Source organism: Ovis aries, chromosome 3 (genome assembly GCF_016772045.2).
Source record: "Ovis aries strain OAR_USU_Benz2616 breed Rambouillet chromosome 3, ARS-UI_Ramb_v3.0, whole genome shotgun sequence".
Classification (NCBI taxonomy): Eukaryota; Metazoa; Chordata; class Mammalia; order Artiodactyla; family Bovidae; genus Ovis; species Ovis aries.
Genome location: NC_056056.1, coordinates 151,426,588 through 151,435,741, shown reverse-complemented (window position 1 = coordinate 151,435,741; position 9,154 = coordinate 151,426,588). Strand labels below are relative to the sequence as shown.

At 43.4% G+C, this 9,154-nt stretch overlaps 2 long non-coding RNA genes across 2 annotated transcripts; one reads left to right on the top strand and one right to left on the bottom strand.

Annotated features, from left to right (window-relative positions):
- Positions 1 to 1,629: 1,629 nt before the first annotated feature.
- Positions 1,630 to 4,169, top strand: LOC132659448 (uncharacterized). Its single transcript, XR_009599936.1, has 2 exons — positions 1,630 to 1,704; positions 3,803 to 4,169. It is a non-coding gene; the product is annotated as an uncharacterized LOC132659448 (long non-coding RNA).
- On the bottom strand, positions 3,422 to 5,473 carry LOC114113633 (uncharacterized). Its single transcript, XR_003588521.3, has 2 exons — positions 5,384 to 5,473; positions 3,422 to 3,765 (listed from the first exon to the last, which is right to left on the bottom strand). It is a non-coding gene; the product is annotated as an uncharacterized LOC114113633 (long non-coding RNA).
- Between the last annotated feature and the right edge of the window lie 3,681 nt (positions 5,474 to 9,154).

Below are 9,154 nucleotides of genomic sequence, written 5' to 3'. Positions count from 1 at the left end.
CATTCCATTTGGAAGAAATAATGACACTGGATCATTTCTTTAGGTGATATACTACTATTATTTTTATATCCCCAAAGTGCTAAGACACACTAAGTGAGTGAGTGAAAGTTGCAGTCGTGTCTGACTCTTTGCAACCCCATGGGCTATACAATCCATGGAAATCTCCAAAGCAGAACACTGTTACGGGTTCCCTCCCTTCTCCGGAGGATCTTCCCAACCCAGGGATCGAACCCAGGTCTCCCACATTGCAGGTGGATTCTTTGCCACCTGAGCCACAAGGGAAGCCCAAGAATACTGGAGTGGTAGCCTATCCCTCCTCTAGCAGATCTTCCCTACACAGGAATTGAAACGGGGTCTCCTGCATTGCAGGCAGATTATTTACCAACTGAGCTATCAGGGAAGCCCTAAGACGCACTGCTGCTGAGTTGCTTCAGTCTGTCCGACTCTGTGCGACCCCATAAACGGCAGCCCACCAGGCTCTGCCATCCCTGGGATTCTCCAGGCAAGAACATTGGAGTGGGTTGCCGTTTCCTCCTCCATACTCCACACATTTCCTTCTTCATACTGAGCCAGGATCAAACATATTTTGTCCATTGGTTTATACTGTGGTCCTCTAGATCTGATCCTAGAACAGATATGATGATCTTGTACAAAGGTACCAATTTGTTGGTACATCTTCACCTGCATCTTAGCAACATGGGTAATAAAAAATTCCCTGGGACTATTAGATACCCAATTTATCCGGTTCTGAATTTATCTCTTATTCACCAGGATTTTGAATTGATTTTGAAAAACTGGTGGTGTTGGACATTTATGAAATGTAAGGCTGGGATCTTAAATTTCTTTGATATTCTACTAAAAGCATTATTTTCCTCTGCCAGCCTCTTAAATTAGCATTGTTTTGAAGTCTAGCCAGTTCAAAGACTGCAAAATCAACTATGATTTTTAGTGTTTACTGCATCACATTTCCACATACCTCTCCACGAAGTAGCTTAAGACAGTTGCTTCCCGTCAGTGAGGAGGGTATCACAAAGCAGTGATTCTGGCCATAAAGTAGCTGGTTTAACCAAGGTGCCATAAGGAGCTCTCTAATCCCTTCAGAGATTTCAAAAAACCATCTAAATCTGTGAGCATCCGAAAAAATTCTTAACACTTATTCTGGGAGGTTGTTCTTTGCCTCCACTCTTGGGTCCACACAAGTTAACTCGTGTTCTACTTGGTCTATCTAGACACAAGCCTAGCCCTTACTTTATACATGTTTCTATTTTTTAAAAAGACTTGCATCAAAAAAAAAAAAAAAGACTTGCATCAAATATTTAATCAGTTTAGTCATTTCAGCGAAGCTGTGTCCGGGAGGGAAGCAAGGAAGAGTCACGTGAGCAGAGGAGAACGACTCTCCGCCCTCTTGGTGGCTGCGGCCCCTCCCCTGTCTCTCCTGACGCAGCGCTGGGAAGTTATGCCAAATTGCTCCCTTTGTCTCAGAAACATTCCGCCCACACCCTAGCCCCTCAGGGGCTCTCTCCTACTCTCCCAGCTCTTATCAGGGTATTTTTCAAAGTAAATCCATTTCCCTTTCTAGGGGGAATTCTGGTGCCAACTATTAATAAAATAACCTTCCTCTGCTTTGTCAAACGTGATGCACCACTTTTCATCTTGGGGCCGCTTGGGATGGACAGCAGGAGGTTCCGTGTACTTTAGAGCTTGGTAAGCCTGACTTTTACCAAAAATAAGTTTAAAAACAAAGTGGAGCCACAGGGAGGGCTGCTTAGAGGGAAGGAACTAACAAGTGGTTTTCTACATTTGCTCAAAGCTTTGGGAGGCTGCTGATCTGTGAAGTTTGTCACCGCTGGCTTCCAAAACTAAGTCACATAAAAAGAGCAGAGCTTTTCACTTTCTATAGGGTTGTATTTTGGTGCAGACTGATCACGCATAATGAGCTTTTGATGCATTTCAAGTTGCTTGGTATAATCATAGGGTTTTGCGTTTTCTGATCCTCCCCTCTTAATTGAGGGATTGCCACACACCAGATGACATCACGAATTCCTTAGTTTCATTAGAAACAGCCCCTGCTCTGTCCACTTAGGTTGTGAGAATTGCTTTTCTAAAGGAAATACATTTATCTGAAAGCCACAGAAAGTTTCTAAATATAGGGTAGCTTTCAGAAACAGCAGTAGCTAGTGCCTTCAGGATACTTTATTTATATGGTTAATGAAATTTGATTCCTTTAAAATTGACAAGTAAATGTAAGTGAAGGAAAAACTCAGTTTTTATGGAAACATTTCATGGGGCTCTTCCTTTTCACATCATTACATGTTCCTTGGCTCAGTTGATAATGGACATGTAAACTGCTTCATGCAATTGAATGGAGTATGATTTTCAGTTAATTTGGGGGTGTGATTATTATCCAAATATTTATGCATAATTATTATAAACAAATGCCCATAGAATTAATTTATCTGGACGTATATATCCATGTTCAAGCCTCCCTCTTCTTTCTTGATCCCTGCTTGGTAATTTCTTTTTTGACTCACTTTAATCTTGTCTTACCATCACATTGCTTTTTAATAAGACAGTTCTTGCCATCTTTCTGTAATGAAATGCTGTTCATGGAGCTTGATCTGTGCAACCTAAATGATTTTTGCAGTCAGTACCACAGAATTATTTGTCTCAGACAGACCGTGAATGATTGTCCTGTTTCTTAAGCAGTTCTCCTTTGCAAATACCCAATTTACAAAGCTTTTCAAAGATATCAATAATAATAGCAATGAGCCTCCTAATCAATTTTCCTGTCTCTGACCATCTCATGGAAAAGCAGGTGACAAGAATGTAACCCAGAAGAAACAGAAATGACTGTTTTCTCAGCAAAGCTGTTTAGAACATCAATTGTCTGATTTCCACAACTGCAAATCTCTTCATATGCCCAGGACCCCTACCAGCTCCATAAAAATCAGGCTCCCAGGGAAGGCCACAAAACAGTAGGATCCAATCTATCTAAATGCATGTTCAAAAAAATAAGGTGACATTTAGATGTGAAAGATATGCTTTTGAGAAATGCACCATGAATTTAAGAGCATTCAAATCCTCTTTCTAACACTGGACAATACCTGCAAGGAGAACATGCAGATTATAACAAGAGTATTTTCAGGAAGCTGGAGGGCTAATTGCAACACACAATCTTATTAAATGTGGATTCCATTCACATTGTGGATGTGACAGTGTATGGATAATGTGAGGTGACAAGAGGAGTAAAACAGTTCTTTCCCTCAAGAAAGGAATATCCTCCCAGAGAAGGGAGAGGGTATTCGTAGTAAAAATAACCCTGACTAGTATTTACTGGATGCTTGCTATGTGTCAGATGCCCCACATGCTTACCTTATATAATCTTCATGACAACTATTTAAAAGATGATTAAGGAAGACAATTTAGGTGATACAAACAAACTTTATTTAACACTTCATGAAGTGGACAGTTTCTATCCCAAGAAGTGCAAAAAGGGGCAGAAGGCAGGAAGCTCTGATAGGACAAAGAATAAGGAACAAGGAAAGACAAATAGAAAATATCTGATTGGCTGGAGCCTTATAGTCTGCCTTGTTTGGACTGAAAGGCCCAGACTTGGGTTGGCGTTTGCGGATTGATAGACTGGATATCCTGCATTTCTGTTCAAGAGGAACGTTTACAAGGATGTTATCTCCATTTCTGTTTGCTGAGGTGACATCCAGTTAGAAGCAGCTGCATCTTGAGCCTAGAAATTTGTTTCATCACAACCTGGAAATACAAGGAATGTCATTATCCCCATTTGCAGATGAGAAAACTGAGACGGGTTAAAAACTGCACCAAGGCCAGCGGAAACTGCTGAGCCCACACGCCCTAACTACTGAAGCGGGAGTGCCCTAGAGCCTGTTCTCCACGAGAGAAGTCAGTGCGATGAGAAGCCTGCATACGGAAACTAGAGGGTAACCTCCGCACACCGCAACTAGTGGAAAGCTCGCGCTGCCAAAAATAAATAACTGCATCAAGGCCAGAAGAAAGTGCTGAAGTCGAGATGCAAACTCTGCGTCTGCTGCCAGGGATCCCACCCCTAGTCCTTCTGCTCATGATGACGGGGAGACAGAATATGCCTGGGGCCTTCCAGGGAGCGGGGAGTCGATGACATAAAGGAGAAAAGCTTTGCAGAGCTTGGAATGCTTGCTCTTTCTCTCCCCAACTCCCCCTCACCCGCGCCCCCAATACACATAGAATGTCCATTCACTTGAACTGAGAAAACTAAAAGCATTATTCAGAAAAAAAAAAGAAACCAAAAAATCAAAAGATGAGAGAAAAACATTTTCCTTTGCCCTATCTCACCTCTAAATATCAGCTCCCTGTTTATTTCAAGTGAGAAGTTTGGGGGCTGAATTATTCTGATCATTACTCAGATTTGCCCCTTTACTCATGTAATCAAATCATCCCTCCAGACTCAGTCTGACAACTTTCATAAGGAAAATGAGCTCCATGGAGTAGTGACTACATTAATCATACTCATTTTATTCCATGTTCTAAAAATGTTGAGAGTTGATTTCCAACCATGGTCCCCAATTTTATGGGCAAAGTTCCCAGCATCGGCAGTGGGGGCAAGTTTCAAACATCAAGTCCAACAGCTGGACTTGTAGGAAAACTTCATTGAATTTAATACCCAAATGCATTAAGGTTTTCAAAGATTTAAATCCTGATTAGGTAAACATTGGTAACACAGAGAAGAATATTAGATCTCATTCAGTCACTTCCATTCCCAGATTGTTACTGTAGTCATTTACGATTTTTAGATTGACTCAGATGGAGACACACAGATAACTAGTTAATGCAAACATTAATAACCCTACGTGATTAAAAAAAAAGAGAAATAAGATACGAGAAGAAATTAGCCCTAACAACAGAAAATAATACAAGTAAACAAAGCAAGCCTCAATCTCCACACACCCCAGCCTCACCATTTCCGCTGTCTGAACATATGCACATTTCCGCTAAAAACAAAGTCCAAACCAGTGCTACATCTTAACAACTTCCTACCTTCCTCTTTCACTCCCCTGCTCCCTTCAGCAGTGAGCCAACTCCACTGGGTTGTCTAGGTCTCAGCAGTATTTGTAGATTTGTAGCTCAATTTTTTTTTTCTAAGAGCTGAGGAAGAGACTAACAGATGTTCTCTGGTGCCCTTGCCCTGGCTCTTACAGGGACACCTCCAAACAGGGCAAGGAGCAGACTCTTTTAGACTCTGTGGGAGCCAAGACTGCACAGTCACATAGCCTCAGATCAGCATTTAGATCTGGACTCACACATCCTATATAACCCTGAGTACAGTAGTGAAATCCCTTTGACTTCAGTTACCTTATAAATAAAACACACTTACCCTACTAGGGCTTTCGTCTGAATTAAATAAACCTTGTTTGAAAAGCAAAGTATCAGAAGCAGAGCAGCATTCACCAGCCTCTATTTGTGCATCTTTCTGCCCACGCCCACCGCATAAATACCCACAGCTTCCTATGATTGATAGTGATATCAAGGAGTCTTTCCTCTCTAGGTCACATTACCTTTTCTGGGTTTTTCCTGCTCTCTCGCCTTCCATTCTGTCAAAATGACTTATCCTCATGCTCCCAGAAAATCTGATCACCACCATGGGGGTTTTTATTTTCTGTATTTTATCTTTGATAATAACAATCTTTATCTGCTTAGCCAGGATAGTCTGAATGTTTGTGTTTCCCTTAAAATTCATATGTTGAAACCCAATCCCCAGTGAAATTGTATTCGGAAGTGGGGTCTTGGGAAGGTGATTAGGTCATGAGGGTGGGGCCTTTATAAATGGAATTAGTGTACTTATAAAAGAAACTCCAGGAAAGTTCCCTCCCACTGTCTGCCCTGTGAGAACACAGGAAAAAAAGCCATCTATGAACAAGGAAGTAGGTTCTCACCAGACACCAGATCTGCCAACACTCTGGTCTTAGACTTCTCAGCCTCCAAAACTGTGGGGCCTCCCTGGTGGTCCAGTGGCTAAGACTCAAGCTCCCAATGCAGGGGGTCCAGGTTCCATCCCTGGTCAGGGAACTAGATCCCGTGTGCCACAACTAAGACCCAGTTTGGTCAAATATGTCTGTTTTTGGACTTCCCTCGTAACTCAATCGGTAAAGAATCTGCCTGCAATGCAGGGGACCCAGATTCAATTCCTGAGTCGGGACTATCTCCTGGAGAAGGAAATGGCAATCCACTCCAGTATTCTTGCCTGGAAAATCCCATGGACAGAAGAGCTTGGCGGGCTACAGTCCATGGGGTTGCAAGAATCAGACATGACTTAGCGACCACCACCACCGCCACCATATAAACCACTCCAGCTAGCTGTACTTTTGTTAGCAACCTGAACAAAGACAGTCCCAACACTTTACAGAGTACCATGATAGCCAAGCCCTCATTTGATCCTTCTGATGAAAGATACATGGGATGGGTGTTATTTTTTTCTCATTTTGTATAAAGAAATCAAGGGTCCAAGCAATGAAGGGATTTGCTCAAGGTCACATCAAGAAAGAAAGAAGTATAGCCAGGGTTTAATGACAGGCTTTCCGCTTGAGATAACTTGCCCTTTTCCACTCTTCATGGATTCATTCGACAAGTATTTGTTGTGATGTCACCTTTGCACTGAGCACCATTCCAGAGCTGAAGCTACCTCAGGCAAAGCAATGCCTCTGCCCTCATGGAGCTTAATTTAAACTACACTGAGGTGAGGTGAAGTCGCTCAGTCATGTCCCGACTCTTTGCGACCTCGTAGATTGTAGCCTACCAGGCTCCTCTGTCCATGGAATTTTCCAGGCAAGAGTACTGGAGTGGGTTGCCATTTCCTTCTCCAGAGGATCTTCCCAACCCAGGGATGGAACCCGGGTCTCCCACATTGTAGGCAGACGCTTTACTGTCTGAGCCAAACTGCATTAGATTTATCCAAATTAAATTAATTCTTGAAGTGAAGTGAAGTGAAATTGCTCAGTCGTGTCTGACTCTTTGCAATCCCATGGACTGTAGCCTACCAGGCTCCTCTGTCCATGGAATTCTCCAGGCAAGAATACTGGAGTGGGTTGCCATTTCCTTCTCCAGAGGATCTTCCCGACCCAGGGATCGAACCCAGGTCTCCTGTATTGCAGGCAGACGCTTTACCATCTGAGCTACCAGGGAAGCCATTCTTACATAAAAACAAATAAGTGACTTGCTGTGCTAAGACTTATAAGTGCTATGAAAAAAATAATGAAGCAGGGAAAGGGATTAATGAAAATGACTGGATAGGGGTGAAAGAGGAGGCTTTTTAAAATAGCATCATCCTGGAAGACCTCTCTTAAGCAGAGACCTCAATCTGGGGAGGGAGTTAGTGATGCAAATATCCAGAGAAACAGCATTCCAGGCAGAGGGAACAGTGAGGACAAAGGCCCTGAGGTGGGTGTGTGCTTGGGGGGTGAGAGAACATCGTGTTCATGGAACACTAATTTTACTGGTGGTTATTAGGTGTTAGCTGACAGAAGCTTTCTGTGGTTCAGTAACTTTCAGAACCTCTGGGTAAAGCAGAACTTCTAAGAGCCTCCAGCCTATGCAGGCACCCTGCAAATCTTCCCTGAGCCAGAGGCAGTGTGTGGCATTGCACAATATTGTTCAACCATGGAAACCTTTCTTCAAGGAGTATCTCAGGGGATTCTTCCTCCACAGAACACTCTGGAAAATGCTGCACCACACCCTGATTTTACTGGAAAGAGGAAGCTGGGCTCGGAGTTAGAGCTTCAGGCATGGCGTGAAGCCTTTAGAGTCCACCCGCAGAGGCACCAAGATCACAGCAGGCAGAGGCTAGCTCCTCTTATCCACAGGGGTGAATGTTCAGCTCATCCTGAGTTCTGTCAACTATCTGAAAACACTCTTGGTTCTTATTTCCTGTTTGAACCTCTGGTGTTTCTCATGCTTTAACCCTGGTTAGCTGATTCCCAGCCCTGCTGGCCTTCCTCGGGGCTCTCATTTGGGGAAATAGGAACAGGGCAGAAGAGGAACGGTGTAGAAATCTGCTGAGATGATGCTTCCCCTCGGGTCGGAGGTGGGAGGCAGGGCAGGGGGGATTTCCAGTGTCCTGCACCAAGTGTGCAGGAGGGTGGCCTCCCAACAGCCCATGGCAGGAATTCCTCTCAGCTCCATCATGGGCTCTGAGCTCTGACTGCCTGGGACACATCCAGCAGCCATGCAGGTGGGCAGCGCTGCAGCAGGAAGGCTCCGTATGGCAGGAAAACTGCCCACTGTGAAGAACACTGATCGCTGCCTCACTTGGGAAGTATTCCCAAGCCCTCTGCAAGCTGTGAAGCCAGGAAATGAATGGGAAGCAGCTGGAGTGGGCCAGGACAGCCTGGAGAGAGAGAAAGAGGGCCAAGCAGGGGCCAGACCCAGGGCGCCCAGCACAGGTCAGCTGGGCCTGCTGCACCAGAGGAGGAAGTGAAGGGGCAGAGGCTGGTCCCCGGGATATCACCCTGCAGGCTTAAATCAAGTCGCATCAGACAAGTGCCAGCAGGAGTCATCTGTTGGTTTAAAAAAAACAAAACTGTATAACTAGACCTTGATTCCAGATGTTGCTTACTCTTAAAAGGCATAAAGTGTAAGTGCTCAAGTGTAAATACCAAATGAATTCTTTCTTTGAGGACTTTCAAAGGAATCTTGCAAAAGATCTGACCACAGATTAACAAATACATTCCACGTAAACTTAGAATTTTTTTCATTATGATGGCTTGTCACAGGAGTTAAGAAGTTGACTCAGGGCTATGATCCATGCACAACTGAGAAATCCTACTGAAAACTGCAAATGCCAGATGCCCAGGTCAGAATTTGTGAGCATTTTCTCTTTATGTGATGTAACAGATAATGTTAAAAATAAAATCTGTTGTAGCTTTTATTGTGTTGAGAGCTTGTGAGGCAGCAGATGCCTCACACGCAGCGTTTAAAAATTTTTTGTTGAAGGACAGTCGATTTACAATGTTGCTAGTTTCAGGTGTAAAGCAAAGTGATTCAGGTATGTATATATATGCATATATATTCTTTTTCAGATTCTTTCCATTATAAATTATTACAAGATATTGAATATAGTTCCCTGTGCTATACAGAAAATCCTCATTTATCT